Source organism: Rhodnius prolixus, unplaced genomic scaffold (genome assembly GCF_049639745.1).
Source record: "Rhodnius prolixus isolate KJV_2025 unplaced genomic scaffold, Rpr scaffold_5, whole genome shotgun sequence".
Classification (NCBI taxonomy): domain Eukaryota; kingdom Metazoa; phylum Arthropoda; class Insecta; order Hemiptera; family Reduviidae; genus Rhodnius; species Rhodnius prolixus.
In genome coordinates, this window is record NW_027411624.1 from 6,476,597 (window position 1) to 6,495,611 (window position 19,015).

The window sequence follows — 19,015 nt, forward strand, 5'->3', positions numbered from 1 at the left end:
ATACCTTCTTGGATCATGATGGTATTCCAACCAAACAACACACAATAAACACAGGAACTATAGAGGTAGTTGAAGAGGGCTACTGCTACGATTTGGCAAACCTAAAGGCTAACAACTCTCATATAATTCTCATTATCCTCATTACAACTTCGCAACACATAATATTTACATTCTCTGACACCAAAGAAACCAGAATATATCTTTTGAGATAGAGTGGAATTATAGTATAAGCCAATATCACTAAAATAGATCTATTAATATAAGGTTCTACGTGGATCAAACTACGAGAAAGTGAATGATTGAAATGGATAGAACAGAAAATGAACTTCACGATTATTATTAGTGAGCGAGCGATTCCAAAGGGTTGAGTGATTTTTTTAATTGAAAAACGTCTTACTGAGCTAGAAGAAAACTCCAGCTACAGAAATAATATCCAATTTTAGTAAATAACTAAGCCCAATTTTGTGATATGCTTCATTCAATAAAATATGCTATTGAAAATGTGTTTGAGCCCAAAATACTGGGTAAAATATCGTCGGTTTTATTCCTCATAGAAGTACGTTTGTTTCTGTTTTTATTTTGACTACCATTTAGAGTGCAGAAAGTGACGAAAAGTATTCTAGGCGATAGTCAAATCTCTAATCACACTAATTCGAACCTTATGGATGGATTTATAAAATATAAATCTGTTTAAATTTTTAAGGGACTTTAATGTTTGATAGACTTACTGTTTGTCTTATTCCTTTAAAACCAGAGGTTGTCTCTGATTTAATAATTTTTGTGACACTTTTACTGGGCATCATAGTAGCTACAATATTTGCCAAAATTATGACTTCTTTTTCAGTAACTTTTTTTTCAGCAACTATCACCAATCACCAACTAAAATATTCAGTAAAAAAATAAGTATTAGAAACAAATTTTTGAACTAAATTCTTAAAAAAGGCATGTAAGTGACAGGCGTGAGAGATTTCACACTAGATTTCTTCACACAGAAGATCTAGGAGCACATATTCCCGGAGTAAAAACAATTAAGAACGATAGCAACAGTACTTCCTTTTACTGGAAGTTAGTGGAAGTAAAAATAGATTGTTTTCTCAATCAAAATAGTAAAATGAACACCACAATCGCTAGATTCCCTTCAGCAATTTTGATTTAAAATCTTTCAAGAGAGTTCGAAGTGTACATTACCTTCGGTTGAACATGGCGGTACACCAAGACACAGAAACAGCTCGTTTAACTTTAAATGTCCTAAAGATTAAATTATAAAGTGAAAAAGAGAGAGGAGAGAGAGAGAAAAGAGTGTACCCGGATCCCCTCTCCTTTTACTTCCTAGCAGCCATTTTTAATCGATGTAATGGATTTTGTTCGAAGATTTACTTGACTGTAAAGTAACGACTGTGTACTACAATTAGTAAGATGAATAACGAAGTCAATAACTTACCCTCAAACTAATCAGAAGTGTATGTAGGATGAAGATGCTTTAAAGAAAAAATTTGGAATTTAAAGTTAAATTTTATTAGGAAAGCAAAAAATACCAAAAATGAATGGTTGCTCTACAATTGTTCAAAAGTAAAATCAGACTCAAGTCACCAGATTTGCTCGTAATAGTGAAAAATTGTAAGTTCTCGTAAAAGCCCTAAAAAAGCCCCATCTACCCAGGCAGCAAATATCGAAGATTGGGGAATAAAAGAAATGGAAATGCGATTATGCTTACTTAACTTTTGCGCCCTATCTTATGTATTAAACAAACCGTTAAGCCTATGGGATTACCTCAAGATTAGTTAATGGACTAAGAACGATCGAAAGGAATCCATCGGCGCTGATATAACCGAATATGCCACTCTCATCTACAGTTATTTAGCTTGAAAAGCTAATTCGCCAAGCACTGAGTGCTGGTAAGTTTGAATCCATAGAGTCTGCGGCACATTATCTCGGGAAATTCCTGCGTACTTTGTGCAATCCATGCTGAATAACGATGTAATTCAGAGGGACGACTTTATAGACTAATCTTCAACGGAATTAAGAAGATACTGTAACTAGACTGGCAGGTTTAAAGGATGGTCTACTGTGAGGGTTAGCGTTCTCTATCGGGTACGATAAGGATCCTATGCCACAGGTGCAACTACTATTAAATATTCAGTTTCGGAAAAGATGAATTAAAAAATAACAATAAAGTAACTCTAAATAAAGATCAATGGGTGAAAATTGATACGGTTTTACTAAATAACGTTTGGTTCATTGAACGCCTAATCATATGAAGTGTACTCTCGCAGGAGAGAATGCACGTAAAATATTTAAGTGTGCGTAAAATTTAAAATTCATTCATTGTTATTGGCTCTATTTGCAATCTTTACAACTCGCAACTATTCAGTTATAAGTTTTCTGGATTTAAAAGTTGTCCACTAAATATAAGGAAACATTTAAAAATGTAGTAAGAATACGCATTACAAAAATATCTCTAATTTTATTAACTATTAGAGAAGAACCATCTTTTTTGAAAAGCAGAAGAAAATATGCGAAGTTACTATCAACAATAGTAGCCCCTGATGATTTTCACAACCAATAAAAAGTTAGTTTATATACAATTTACTGAATAGAACTAGCTATAAAGGGAGCCCCCGATAATATTGAAGGGCTCATAATGATAACCATAATGATAACTATAACTATATATATGTACAGAGTCGCCTCGCAGTGCCATACAATATGTTCTTATTGGCACTTGTCGCTATTATTAATATCGAACCCTCGCTCAATATTTCCAATCGATAGTGCACAAACGTAGGTCAACATCTGCCGCAGATGTTTACTTTCATTGTTTGACTTGTATGTATACATTAACTTTATCATAAACTAGAAAATTCCATATAGACAGGAATGGAGAGAGAGAAAAAAAATGTTTTTTCTTTTTTTTTTTTATCTGTTAATAGATCTACTACTGTTGAAACTGGATAGTATGATTAAAGCTCCGGAATATCCATGTTTACAGGGATGCTGCTACATGCGGGAATATAGATAGGGTCAGAATCATCCCCAAAAAACAAAACGCAAATAAGTTCCCCAATTTACAAAGAAAACAGCTTCCCAAGACAAAGCATCAGATTTTTCACTGATCCACAATTACTAGGCAACCATTTGTTTGTCAACGCGGGTTGATTTAGATTTTCTAATTGTATGGATAATTTATATTCTATCTGTATTTTTTTTCAATCACGCATGGATACAAAAGCAATTTAAATGCTATCTATAAACCTTTAGTTTGGATCATTACAGTTCTAAAACGCAAATGACGACAAATGCTTTTGTAGTATTTGAAATAAAGCAAGTGTTTACAAAATCACAAATAAAATGTATAATTTTACTCATATTTTGTTTGTTAAAAAAAATCGACAACCCAAAGCAAATAACCATATTTTTAGATTTTCCTTCAGATAAAACACACTTTTTTTTAAGGTTTTGTTCAGTTATGTTTGTAAAAAGAGACTTCCATAGCACTTGTTTCCGTTTTACCCGTTAAGCCAACTTAATTTTAAAGAAGTTTAGTTTAGAAATTTCTCAGTTTAAAATTTTTAAACTTAACTATTGTGCAAATGGGCATTAGTGACCCAAGAGCTAGTACTAAAAAAAAAAAAATGAACAAAATTTGACCCACGTCTCAAAAAGGTTCGCCATCCTTGGTCTAGTCCCTTAGGTCGTAATGCTAGGCCAAAATTAAGTAAAAATAAGACAGAAATTGACAATGAGTTTTCTTGCCTGGATGAATCAGTCACCAAGAAGAGGTGTAAGTTCTCAAAACTGGAGTTGTAGTTGTGCACGAGGAGAAAGATTTGTTGTGAAAGACTCACATGACTCGTCTCTAATTCACCACTTCCCAATGACACATTAATAATTTCAACAACCTTTACGTGGCGAAATAAATAAAGACTGGTCATGGAAATGAATGCATTGAATAGATACAGAATTGCCTGTGATGACGTTAGTCACGAAAGGTACAGTTCTGCTAAAAAAAAGAAGCTACTTAAACGAATGCCTGTTAAGAATATAATGGGTAAACTTGACTGCAATCCTAGTCGAAAACATCACGAATGATAATCCATGGACATGCATTATTTGAACAGTGAGCTCATCACAAACAATTCTACATTTTCATCTTCTAGTGATTAAAAAAAAACCCGGGATGGGAGAGAAAACAACTAACTGTTGTAGACTCTGCAACAGAAAGAAAAAGATAAAAAAGCAGGACCGAAATAATGGCAGGTTACTGCTTGCAAAGTAGAAAAGAAGAAAAAAAAAGCCAGCTGATAGATTCGTCATGGATAATAGGGCTTGAAATAAGTTCGCGCGGTGGGGTGTGAGGCCAGTATATAAAAAGTGCAGTCATGTGATTAAAAGAGCAGCGTCATCACCCCTCTTCGCAAAGTGTAAGCTAGTGCATTGTGCCCGGAGTGTGCGCTAAGTAAACTGTCTGACTGGCTATCCTACATAAAAGACTCCATTGATGTATTTGTTCAAACGATGATCACCATGAAATTGATATAGGGGTCGTATGTGTGTATGGTGGCAATTTATAAATTATTTGAATCCACTTATTTACTTTACCTTACTTCCAGAGGACAGTAGTTTTAAAATAAGAAAGTTGCGAATTAATTGTTTTATTAGGGAGTATAATACCGTATCCTAAATAAGACATAGTAGCTTACTCCTAGGTAAGAAGTAATACAATCGTGCCAACTTTTCAAAATTAAGATTGAGAATATGTTTACCTAATAATTTTGGCAAGATGATCTCTTTAAGCTATAAAATAATGATATTTAGAATGAAGAGAATGTAGACGTTCTCTGTTCAAATGAAGTAGGCTATAGAATGTTCATTATTAGCCACTCGCTAGAGAATAATTACGGTATTTTACACCAACAAGGCCGGGTAGCCATTCGGACAATTATTCGGACAGACAGGCTGAGTAAAATCATGCATCAGGCTTCTGCTTTAAAGGTGTTCACATCTTAAAATATATTAAGAGCACCTTTCAGTCCTGCTAACAATGGAAATGAGGTTCTCTGCAGGCAATATAGGCCTTCAAATGGTTCGCAGCAAAAAGTAGGAATCTAAACTACTAAACAATAATAAGACAAACAGAAATCTGCATTTAGAAAGCATGGGGATTATTATTAAACCAAGAAGTAACACAGATTATGCACATGGAAAACGAAGACTCAAAGGATCTGCAAAGTGGCTGCAAAAAAAAAAAGAAGACAAAACAAACCGAGCAGTTGCATAACTGTTCAGTGATAACGATAATAATTGTAAGAAATCATCAAATCAAAATTTTAATGGACGGAACACTCTGCAGTAGATGGAAGAGACGTAGAGTTTCCAAAAGAGCATTCCTGTGGCACCATGGAAAAGGAGATTTCAAACTTAAATTCCCCACATTAAAGCTAAGATTGCCTCTGAGCACCTTAAATCAATTTCCAAGTTCCCTTATTCCAGCTATACTCCAAGTGCATATAACAACACTGCTACGAGTGGAATTTTAAGGGGTTCAAATTCGGGAGTATGATCAGTGTATGGTAGTACAGAAAAATTGTACAAATATTTCAAAAAGGTTTTAATAAACCACAATGGGCTCAAGACATTGTAATCCTCTTCAATACTAAATTAGTTCCTAATTTTCTTTACACTTTTAAATTCACGTTTGTAACATATAGGTATGCCTTCAATTTAGATACTACCATTAACACAAATATTTTATTTAAAAAGAACCTTCTTAGCATAAAGATTTTTCCAATCAAAGAATGGGAAAAGTATATTTAGATTTCATTAAACCAACCCATTTTAGTGTATCTAAAGAGAATAGCCAACAGTAAAGGAGAAATTCCTACTAGCTGTGGAGGAGGATTTGGAATCCCTTAGACAGCAGAGGAGGAGAATCTTTGTGAGAGATAGGTAGAGAGAGAGCAATATTGGGATATTGCTTGGGTCATTTATGTAACTAAGAAAGGGATATGCTCTTAAGCCCATAGTATCCATTGCAACAACATTGTTCCCTTATTTCCATATCCGGAGGAAAATATACCATACCGTGATCTTATTCTATATTTAAAGGAAATAAAATGGTAGAAAAATTTGCCATTAAAGAATAGCAATAAATCGTTAGAGTATTTAGGCTAGATTTTCTTTTTTTCAATGGACCGTAAAACATACAAATCCTGAGGTAGCTGGATGCTGTTCAACAATTAAGCGAAAGTAAAGTATTAAGAACATAAAAAATAACTGTCTTCTCAACTAATACGGATTTTCGAACAATAGAGACATTCTTTTTATTAAAATACATAAACCTAGTGGTTTATATATTTCTATGTATGTGTATTATAGCTATAAATCACATGTAAAACAATAGGGATAGAGAATTATGTGACTGGTCTATTTATACATGTTATGTGTACATAATAAAAGGGACCAATCTGTCGCAGGGCTGAACAACAGCCCTTTTCTTCTCCCACTCTCTCCGCCTTGTACCCATAACACCCACACAAAGGCCTTTTCAACAAATCCCTAAACACCCTTAACATCACAATACACCACACACCACATGCTAATACACCATACATTAGCCCTGCACTAGTAACGGCTCTATTTCTGCAAAAAAAAAAAAAAATATCTACCAGTGAACACCCGCATGAATTTCTCTTAACCTGCAATATCTTTCAACTGTTTTCATTCTTATTATTTTTAAACAAACTTCAAGGAGTATGCAGTCAAATAATCAGGAAATAAGGAACATGAAAACTTCCAATTTTAAATTCGAGAGTCAATGACCGTATTTTGTCTACTTCCTAAAAATCAGGGAAGGGAGTTGTCCCAGGAAAAAATCTCTGCCATGTCATAAGAGGAAAATAATAATATTCTGCGAATGGTTTAACATGGATTGGCACATTTCGAGTGGTTCTCGTTAAGCGATACTAAAAAGCATCCCTTTTTTAGGAAAAAAAGTAAAAAAATAATTCCTGCAGCAAGACTACTTCGCCTATAGCTACCTCTCAAAAAATTATTGAGCTGAAGTTCGACATCCTTGAAATTTGAGACTCTTCACAATAAGAGTCACAACTTCTTTAGCTTGGATTAGTGCACTCGATGTGATGCGAGAGGTTATTTTCCCAGTCGTCACATCTGTCTGGAAGGATTCAAAAGCATCAATGAGGGAAAGAGAATAAATCATCGGCTGAAAAGGATTTATTTAAGGAATCAAGAAGGAAGACATAGTACCTCCTCTCCCTAAGCAAGATTTAAACAAAACAGGTTATTTTGGAAAGCCAGTCTTACTTAGACGACCTCTCTACCTTGTGGGGTGATGACCCCACCCCCTTAAATTTCATCTTCAACATTTGACGGTACCATTCATTCATTCGCCAAGTATTTGCCATAAAATGATCCGTCCATCTCATTGGTTAACGGATTTAGTTTATCAGGAAAATCATCCTTTTCCCTTTTCGGCGTTCATCAGAGGTTATTCAGATGAAAATGTTTTCTGGGCCTACGATGACCAAAAAAAAAAAGCTAATTTGATTTCAAATGGTAATCAGAAATTGGAGTAGGAAAGCCTGCGATAGGTTATCGAATGGCAAAAAATGGTGAAAGAGGTCCAGGTTCTTGTTAGACCATAGAGTAAGGTAGTTAGGTAGCCACTTCATCCTTACCCACTCTCGGATTATGAAGAACAGCAATAGCTTAATACAAAAATGTGAGTCGTTCGACAGAGAAAACGAAACAGAAAAGAAGTGCTTCATCTTATGTATATTTCGTTTAATTCTAGAATTTATTACTTCTGATAATGATTTTTAGAATTATAACTTCACTAGTCTAATGATTCCAATAAATACTCGTCAAATGCTGAGCTAGATCCTATGGAAACTTATAAGTAATGCCAAGATAGACCTGAGATTATAGATTTTTTTTTAACCTATTGACAATTGGATGCAGTGATCGAGTTTTTGGATTTTTTTTTTATATTAAATGTACTAATTAGAAAATAAATTGGAAAAAATTTACCTTTTTATAAATCAAAATAAACAAAAGCAGTTTATCAAAACTTTTTTTCTCTGACAAAAATTGTGTTCTTCGATTATCATCAGCTTTGTAGGATTTTTCACAGTTGAAGATGGTCAAAACAATGAAAATCCCAGTTATTTTTTAACCACGATACCTTTAACTGCTCCCACAGGTTCAAAATTAACTTCACAGAAAAATGGACGAATACCTGTTGAAAAATTTATATTTTATTATTAGAATTTTGTAGATAACAGCTGGCAAACTTTTAGGGAGTCAAAATTGCTGGGAATCCGAAAGATGTTCATCCTAAAAAAGAACGCAAGCAATAAATATCCTAGCTTCTTTCTTAGCGTAATCGCCTTAACTGATTATTCTTGAGCTTACCAAACTAAAGCTCAGTAAGTACTGAAAATTGTTTTACAATGTACAGTTTTCCATTACCCTAAATTATAGAATAATCTTGTAGGATACTTCTAGCAAAGGGAGTAAGAAAGTACAGCAGAAAAAATTCGTACGCTCGATAACGGTACGCTACTGAGTGCCAGCTGCAGAAAGCGTTCAAAAATTTTTGAATCCCTCATCCAGTACCATTTATCTGACAGACAACGACCATCCACAGCTAAACTATAGTTTCATTTAGTTTCTTTTAAAGGAAAACCCAAGGAACGATTAGGTTTTAGAAGTACAAATAACATGTAAATGAGTACTGAAATATGCCAAATAAAAGTTTTAATCTATTTTAATTAATTGAAATTAACGTAATTATTATTGGTTTTTATACATCTATTTTCTTTTCTGAGACTACAATGCCCAGGCATTAACATTCTTTTTTGTCATAAACAGCTGTTAATTTTTATAAAACAGAACATTGAATAACTGAAAACTTTACCAGTTTTGGAACATATAGTTTTTGATAAAATAACACATTATTTCATGTTCCACTTAAATAAATTTCTTTCCTGCAACTTACTGTTTAATGAATTCTCCTTTTTTGTTCCTTTTGCAGAAAAAATAAATAATGTGTGTATACAGAAACGAATATCTTGTTGAATATCTTTTCATAATTTCTAATAATTTCCTGTAGAAATTAAAACATTTAAAGAAGAAATCTGCCACTCACGTAGCACTTCATTTTAATAAAGATATTATAACCATTATAGTTAATGAGAAAACGTAGTTATTATTTAACTTAAGTTGGCCTTAGATTTACTACAAATCTAGACGCTGATGCTGGAAAACTATCAGCTCTGTTGTTTCAGTCAGAAACTCAGAATTATTACGAAACTTTTAACAGAAATTATTGCTTACTACAAATTTAGACGTTCACAAAATCATTAATGTAATTGTTTTACTTTCTTGGATGAATGAATTGTTACAAATAATACAGTTCTTGCCATTAGGACAAATTTTGTTGCCAAATTTACCTAAAACAGAAAACTATTAATATATTTTTAGTTTTTATTGGGCTTTAAATCTTAAAACGTTAGCAAATTCTGTAATTCTTTCTTTTTTTTTTTGGCGCATCAACAGCTGAGGTCATTAGCGCCCGGAGCTTTTTCCAGTGCACTGCCGGCCTCCGGACAGTGTTCTCTCGTTACAGACAACACTGTCCATCACCGGACAGTGAGCTGTAAGAAGCTCCTAGGAAGAGAAAATCTAAGGGTCAGCAGCTGGATTCGAACCCGGGACCTCCGCGTGGGAGTCCAGTACGCTAACCGCATAGCTAATCCCTTCCCTAAATTCTGTAATAAATTGTGGATATTTAGGTGGAATGAAATGCCTCATTTTAACTTGCCTTAAGCACTGTAAATGTAGATGTTGGCAAATCATGTAATTGTTGCTATTTTGTACAAAAAGGAATGCCAATATCCAACGGCACCACATCATTTCTCTATTATTGCAGACATTACAGTCAAACTTTTCTAAAACTTACGAAATACTACGGTATCTTAAACTTGCCTTAAGCACTGCAAATGTAGATGTTGGCAAATCATGTAATTGTTGCTATTTTGTACAAAACGGAATGCCAGTATCCAACGGCACCACATCATTTCTCTATTATTGCAGACATTACAGTCAAACTTTTCTAAAACTTAGAAATACTACGGTATCATAAACTTGCCTTAAGCACTGCAAATGTAGATGTTGGCAAATCATGTAATTGTTGCTATTTTGTACAAAAAGGAATGCCAATATCCAACGGCACCACATCATTTCTCTATTATTGCAGACATTTCAGTCAAACTTTTCTAAAACTTACGAAATACTACGGTATCTTAAACTTGCCTTAAGCACTGTAAATGTAGATGTTGGCAAATCATGTAATTGTTGCTATTTTGTACAAAAAGGAATGCCAATATCCAACGGCACCACATCATTTCTCTATTATTGCAGACATTACAGTCAAACTTTTCTAAAACTTACGAAATACTACGGTATCTTAAACTTGCCTTAAGCACTGCAAATGTAGATGTTGGCAAATCATGTAATTGTTGCTATTTTGTACAAAAAGGAATGCCAATATCCAACGGCACCACATCATTTCTCTATTATTGCAGACATTACAGTCAAACTTTTCTAAAACTTACGAAATACTACGGTATCTTAAACTTGCCTTAAGCACTGCAAATGTAGATGTTGGCAAATCATGTAATTGTTGCTATTTTGTACAAAAAGGAATGCCAATATCCAACGGCACCACATCATTTCTCTATTATTGCCGACATTACAGTCAAACTTTTCTAAAACTTACGAAATACTACGGTATCTTAAACTTGCCTTAAGCACTGCAAATGTAGATGTTGGCAAATCATGTAATTGTTGCTATTTTGTACAAAACGGAATGCCAGTATCCAACGGTAGCATCATTTCTCTATTATTGCAGACATCTCTATTAAAAGTTTCTATAACTTTATAATTTCTACTGCATCTCAACTGGCCTCAAATGTAGATGTAGGCAAATGACGCAATAATTGCTATTTTGGATATACAGAGATTCCAGAATCCGACGGCGCCATATCAACTCGTTTAATGCATGCATCACTGCCAAATTTGTCAAAAATTTATATATATACTACTGTAATTTAACTTGCCTATGAGCTCAGCAAATACAGATGTTAGCAAAACATATAATTCTTGCTATTTTTGATGAAATGAGATGTCAGAATCCAACAGCGCCATCTTATCTCTTTTACTGCAGACATCACAGTCATATTTTTCTAAAAACTTTACACCATCTCAACTGGCCTCAAATGTAGATAGCAAATCATGTAATTTTTGTTATTTCGTACAAATAGGAATGCCAGTATCACTTCTTTATTACTGCAAACATTACAATTGCATTGTGTTAACATTTTAGAATTACTATTGCACCTCAAGTAGCCTCAAATTCAGAGGTTGCCAAATTATATAATTCTTGCTATGTTGGATATAGAGATGTCAGATTCCAAACTACACTTTATCATCTCTATTGCTGCAATAAATGTAGAATTTCACAGTTAAATTAGTCTAAAACATTAGAATTACAAGTTGGCAAATAATGTAATCATTAATTATTTTATTTAAAAAGAAATGCTGTAATTCAATTCCAATGAAACATTTCGTTGGCCTTTGATTTCCTAGATGTTGGCGAATCATATAATTCTTGCTATTTTTCATGAAAATGGCAATATTCTTGTCCACAAGACATCATCAGCACCTTGTTTTTTGTTTTCAGTAATCACTGTCAAATTCAAGTAAATATCATAAGTATTATAAAATATTATCTTTTCTTAGTCTTAAATGCAGATGATTGCAAACCATATTATTGATATTTTGGTCTAAAAGTGAGATCAGAATTCAGCAGCAGAACAATATTCTTGTTTCAACAAAAACAACGTTGTCAAATTTCATCTGAAAATACAAAATTGCTATTATACTACACTTCGACTTCAACATTACAACAAATGTAGATGATATTTTTAGATGACCAATCTAATTGATGCTTTAAATACAAACGTTCCTCAAGTACATTTCTTAATATGCTTTTTCTCTTTACTGGAAAAGTCATTTATTGAGTTAATTAAAACTTATAACTATTATTAAAATTTAGTTGCCCTGAAACTTACTTTAAATGAAGATGTTGGCAAATCATTTAATTGATGGCATTTTTGATAAAAGAAGATGACAAAAATTCAATTCCAGAACACTATTAGCTCTTTCACTGTTATTTGTTACTAATATTATTCACAAATTTATCTAAAACAGAATTATTATTGCATTTAGTTAAACCTAAACTCAATTCAAATGTAGAAATTAGCATAAATCATAATATAGTTAATACTTCAAGTCCAAAGAAGTTCCGAAATGAATTTCGGAATAGAATTCAATTTCTATCTTCAAATTTATTTAAAACTCTTGAGTTTATTAATGCTTAGTTTAACTTTATAACTTAGTATAATCGTATTAATTTGTAAATTATATGATATTTGCTGTTTTGGGTTAATATATATAATGGAATTCAACGTTTCAACACTATCAGCTCTGTTACTGCAATTTTTAGAAATATAACGAGCAAATCTACTAAAACTTATAATTATATTGAAACTTTAATTGGTATTAGCCATAATATAAATGTAGACGATAGGAAATCACAATAATTAATGATGTTTTAAAAGAAAATAGATTCTAACAGTTTAGAACTTGGAAGATATAATAGTCTAAGATTCTAGGCATTATATTATTGATAAAAATACATACCGTTTGATCTAAAATTGAGATTTTGATGAATAATGATCAACCAAAAAGAAAAAAAAAGTATTCTAATTAAGTATAGTAAAGTTTTTGAGCAATTTCAATTTCACCTTGTTTCAAACAAGAGCAAAATAAAAATGGATGCTAAATTTGTATTTTTAATAACATTAACCAATTTGAAATGAAATACATTGATTGAGTAAAAGCTGATAAAGGAATCTTTTTAAAAACGCTCTTATACAAAATTTCCAATCTATACTTAATCATTTCTCTTTGATATAACTCAAACTTCTATTATATAATGTATAGAATATCACTTATAATGGGTAATATATAATTAAATGTGTGCTAAAAGTTTGATTTTAAAAAACCCTAATGAAAAATCTGTTTTTCAGTTAAGGCTTATTGGTAAAAAACAGATTTAAGTTTAAGATACGGTTATAAAACTAATATTGTATTAAATGAAATAAACCATTTTGTAAAATATAACTTTAAAAAAAAGAAATTTAACGAGCAGTTTTAAGAAAAACTCTAAGTGAAAATTGTAGGTATTACGTTAATTAAGTTCTTACCGCTTTTCTCAGTAACCACTTCAGCGATTTTTTTCAAACTTCATACAATTCTTATTCATATAGTTTTTCATCATTTTCATTAAAAAATGTTTCCTAAAATGTAATTTCAAAGCCACTTTGGGGGGTACAGCATCAGCACTAGGCCTACTCTGTAAACATGCATTTAAATATAAAATCGAGTTAAAACAATTATTTTACCTTAAAGTTTACTAATTATTTAACAAAAATGCAAAATTTAAAGAAAATCTATCGAGCAGATTTTCCAGAATTGCCAAAAGAAAGTTGAAATTATAGGTGCTCATTTTCGACTTAAAAAGCCAATTTCACGTAAAAAATGTATTTCTAAAATTAATTTCGATTTAAACATTTTAAATTGTGACAATTTTCTAAAGAAAATAATTAATATTTATTATTTTTAATTGAAACTACTTTATTCTACCTCGAGACGACATCAAATAGTTTCAACTAAATTTGTAAAAAAGGAGGCCTTAAAACAATTAATAGTATGTAAAAAAAATATTTAAAACAAAATTTACTTGATATTCAATAGAATTTGTACGGAATTTTGCTCAAAATTGATTTTATATAAAATTTAAGTTGCTCCAGAACACCGATTTTGCAGTCAGTTCTATTTGAGACCTCGGACAGTGAACATGCAGCTCCCGTAAGTAACATTTAATTATTTTTTTTAATTAAATCCAATCAGATTTTTATTTTAATTAATAGAGTGTTAAATTTGAAGTAAAACTGTATAAAATTTATAAAGATTTATATGGATTTAACTTATTTAATTAAAAAAATACAATTTATATGGGCAATATGGCCGACCATTGAATCTTGCATGCTTGAACAAGCACTTATTTTTCTTTCTTACTTATTTTTTACATTTTTATTTATTTTTTTTACGTTTAAATTTTTTATTTTTACATTTCTTCTTTTAATTTATGAAATTATTTGTAATTTTTGAATTTAAAATTGAAAAAATAAATTTAAATACATAATTGAAGTGATTCATTTAATTTTATTGAAGTTTTCGATTAAAATTTATATATTTTACTTTAGGAAATTGAATTGTGAATTTTTTTTAAGCGTAATTTTATTAGAAAATTCTAACAAAATTTGAGTGTTCGTGCCATAGTTGCGAGTAATTTACATAGTTATTTTTTAAAAACAAATTTGGGTGTTAAATATTAAATAAAATATTTTGAAAATTGATATTTCTGTGCTTTTAATATTGTTTTTTATCCTGCAAGCCAAATGAAGTATTCCACCCAACCTGATCCTTTTATTACCCACTTACTGAGACCCTCCGAATTATACCAAGAGCATGTAAATGCAAAAAGGAGATTGTCTGCACCTCCTTTCAACTGAATTCCACAGATTGGATTCTATTTTGAACAACAATGAGTAAGTACTATTTTTATTTTATAAGAACTATGGTTTAATTTCAATTAGAAAATTTAAATGAAATACTGGAATCAATTAATAATACGCAACCAATCTACCATTATTTAATATGGAAAATTTCAATTAAGCATTAATAAAGAAATAAAAGTGCACAGTTACAATATTAAAAAGTGCTGATTAAATTTGATTGCCCTAAACTTTTTTTAAAATTTAAGTGGCTAAAAAAATATATTTAAAATAATTTAAAGGCACTTTAAAATACATTTTAATTGAATTTACTTCTTAATTTTGGTTTTGGCATGTTATCAGTTATATATTTTTATAATTGATAGATTTTTAAGATTTATAATTTAAATAAAAAAGATGGACTTTTTGGTATAAATAAGAACAAAATAATTTTTTCGATTTTGAAGAGCAGTAAGAATTAATGGACTAAGATCAATGGAAAGTTTTAAGTTAAATGATTCCAGATTATTAGTTGTTCCTATGAAATCAGCAATTACTTAAAGTGGAAAGTAAAATTAGGTTTTAAATTATAAGAACAGTGAAACCCACAGGTAAGGTAGCCATTTACTGTTATCGCTCATCAGTCGACGGTAAAAAAAATGGATAACTCTTGAACTTATTGTGTTAAAGATAACTAAGTTCATGTAATTCATAATTCTCTTAATAGTTATAGAGAAACAACTGCGATTATATTTTAAAAACTTGATAAAAGATTTGAAAGATTAAGCTGTAATGCAGCAAATATTAAAAAAAATTACCGACAATTTGGAATGGGTCAATTAAAATTTATTGGAGTTACTCTACATAAGAACTGATTTGCTATATTTTAACTTATGGGTTACAGATTAAGATTGATGAATCTAAAATCATTAGACTTATGTTACACGAGAATTGATTTGCTCATAATTTTAAAAAATCATGAGATTAAACTATATTACAACTAATAGATGTATTCATTCAATAAATTTAAATTTTGAAGTAGTCTGAGCAAAGTATAAATAAAACTGGAAAAAGGACAATATTTTTAATTCAACAGAATAGCTTAACGGCTGTAAATTAATAATATATTACCATATACAAACTAGAACTTGATAACTGATATAGATTCTTTTATTATTAAGGAGTAGCATAAGTATTTTCCTTTTAAATTATTCAGGAATTAGGGATTGCTCTAATTCGAATTTTGATTGGAGTTTCTTTCTGTTGGACCGGTAATATGGAATGGATGTCTTTATATAAGGTTCTATTAGAAACAATTATTTAAGAAATTTTAGACATCCCGCTTTGTTTAACAATTATTTTATTATTAAGAGAAACTAGACAAAGCCGTTTTTTTTTCTTTTTTATATTTAAGGGGACTATTGGTGCATGGAGTTTTTTTTCAGTGCACTGTCGGCGTCCGGACAGTGTACTCTCGTTTCAGGCAAAACTATCCATCACCTGACAGTGAGCTAAAAGAAGCTCCTAACAAGAGAAAATCTAAGAGCCAGAAGCTGGATTCGAAGCCACGACCGAATTAAAATTAAGATAAAATTTAACGTTGCCGCGAAACTAAGTTAAACGTTGAATTGCAGTAAGAGAACGAATGAATGTGTAAAACAGAGTTATTTTCAATTAGGTTTTAAAAATGTCGGTTACCTTACTTCCAGTCGTAAGAGAAAATATGGATTTTAAGATCTCTCTGGGAAGTCACACTACGATAAAACCAAGCACTCTCTCCACACAAAAAATGACTATTTCACAAAATTTTTTCAACAAAAACAACCAACTGAATCTTCTTGTCAACTTCTTCAAATCTGTATGGATTTCTAATATGAGCTTTAAAAATAATGATTCATTCTAAAACAAGAACAAAAGATACAAAGAAAAACAGATAAATCACCACTTCCAAGACTTTCACTGAATGATAACCACTAGTGATGGGCTATTTGAGCGGACTCGTTCCATTGGAACGAGTCCGATGGTGGAACGAGTTGATTCAAATCCCTATTTTAAAAAAAAGTGATTCCGCCCCGCCCCAAAAAAATTAAAATGAAAATGAGACAGCAGAGGTTTTGGAACGATTAAACATAAGAACAAATGTCACGTAATTTATTAAAATATATCATTAACAGTTAGCTTTTCCAGTTAATAACAAAACTATATTTCTTTTACACACATTAAGTACTATCCCTAATTTCCAGTTGCTCTGATAAATATAAAATTAACAACGTAACACAAATATTAACCCAAAAATAGGCTAGTCAATTATAAATTAAAGCAATTTTGTCATTATCTAGCTTGACCACTGGAAGACTGGAGTTAACTTGCTTCAAGAGGATTCAATAGAGAAACGGAAATGGGTAGGAAAGTATTCCATAAAAATTCTAACCCTTCAAACAAAATTATAATTACTCACAATATTTATCTAATAAGAATTGAATATCAAGCTTTTAAAATATTATCTTATTGTTTTACAAAAAGAAAAAGCTGTGTGCTTAATCTTTAACTAAGCGCTGGACACTCTTACTCTTATCTTCATTGGCGTAAGTTTAAACGTGTACATGTCCGCATGACGGTCAAAGTAAAACTGAGCCAAAATGTAGTATTACCTAATTGGTTTACTTACTGTAGTATCCCTCCCACTCTATCACCTATTTCACAAACATTCATCAATTGGAAATATTTTGTAGTTAAATATTCGTTTCATTTGAATACAAAAAACATAATAACGCTTTCTTAAGATGATTTTAATTTTTAAATTTTGTTTTTGTCCATTACTCTTATAAAATACGAAGAATTTCAAATAAAATATAATACACAAACACAAAATGATCTAGTATGCAGGTGGAGTCAGTCGTGGTTGCCATGGTAATGGAACCGTTAAACGACTCCGGCCCAACTCTAGCATTTTCATTGGTTAAATCCACTGGAGTTGGTGGAGTCGAATCCGGAGTGATTTAAATCCTTTTGAAACCGGACTCGTTCCACTTTTTCGTTCACTGATTCTAGCCAATAGAAATTGCTGGAGCTGGAACCGGAGTCGTTTAACGGTTCCGTTACCATGGTAACGACGACTGACTCCACCTGCATACTAAATCATTCTGTGTTTGTATATTATATTTTATTTGAAATTCTTCGTATTTTATAAGAGTAATAAACAAAAATAAATTTTAAAAATTAAAATCATCTTAAGAATCTGCTTAGAATAAATAGAATAATATTTTGCTAAAAAATATTTCCAATCGCCGAATGTTTGTGAAATAGGTAATAAGAGTGGGAGGGAGTCTGTAGTAAGTACGCTCTTTAGGTAATATAATTTTTTTGTCTCTAGATATGTAGCTATAGCAATAAGGGCCATTTCAATTTCATCTTTCGTGCTGATAACAATATTTCATGTGTGTCTGTCTTCTGATGATAAGCAGATAAGGGTGTTTTCCAGTGGTAAATCTTAATTAAGTTGAAGAGCATGTGCTTTGTTGATTTCTAAAATATTTTCAAAGACTAATATTTTCCTAAATTAAATAATTATTTCATTTTTATCTTTTGTTTTTCTTTATTGAATATTTGAAAATATTTTAAAAGCAAAATATTTAATAAATTAGTTTAATTTTTTTACTTTTTTATTTATTTTATTTTATTTATTTATTTATTTTTGCCCATCAACTACGGGGTTATTATCGCCTTTTTTACTATTGTTTCTTATTTTTTAAATTTAATATTTTATTAATTTTTAGTAAATTAATTTCAGACAAATGCCAAAACGCAGTGAAATTTGGAATCACTTTAATTCTATTGATTCTGTCAAAGCTAAATGCCGGTATTGCCACGAAATCGTTAGCTTTACAAGTGGCTCTACTAGTAATTTGTTCAGACATATGAAGAGAAAACATCCTATATCATTCAATAAAAGAAAGAATACAGAGCAAAGCACTGAAGAGATCCCTGTTAAGAAATCTCATTTAACTTCTATAGACACTCAAAATTTAAGCTCGCTTCCCTCTACTAGTTTAGCTTCCATCCATTCAGAAGTTGCAGATGTCGCTCCTCTCTCTTCATCTGCCCATAAGGCTCCGGTAATTCAAAAATCCTTGACTGACTTTGTAGAAGTAATCAAACCTTTGCACCCCAGTAAGTCCAAGGAAATTGATGAACAATTGCTCAAAATGATAGTAAAAGAATATCATCCTTTTAGTATTGTTGAAGATCAAGAGTTCAGAAAATTAATTAAATTGCTTTGCCCCAGTTATAATGTACCTTCACGAAAGTAT

At 31.2% G+C, this 19,015-nt stretch overlaps 1 protein-coding gene and 1 long non-coding RNA gene across 4 annotated transcripts in view; both read right to left on the minus strand.

Moving 5' to 3' along the window:
• The window catches only part of LOC141457915 (uncharacterized), a 301,526-nt gene that overhangs the window by 40,813 nt on the left and 241,698 nt on the right, over positions 1-19,015 (minus strand). The window lies entirely within an intron of this gene.
• LOC141457927 (uncharacterized) lies at positions 8,771-16,545 on the minus strand. Of its 2 annotated transcripts, XR_012460642.1 has the most exons (5): positions 16,404-16,545; positions 13,353-13,501; positions 12,156-12,285; positions 9,358-11,940; positions 8,771-9,127 (listed from the first exon to the last, which is right to left on the minus strand). It is a non-coding gene; the product is annotated as an uncharacterized lncRNA (long non-coding RNA). The 2 variants fall into 2 exon arrangements; XR_012460641.1 differs by having other exon boundaries at positions 8,771-11,940.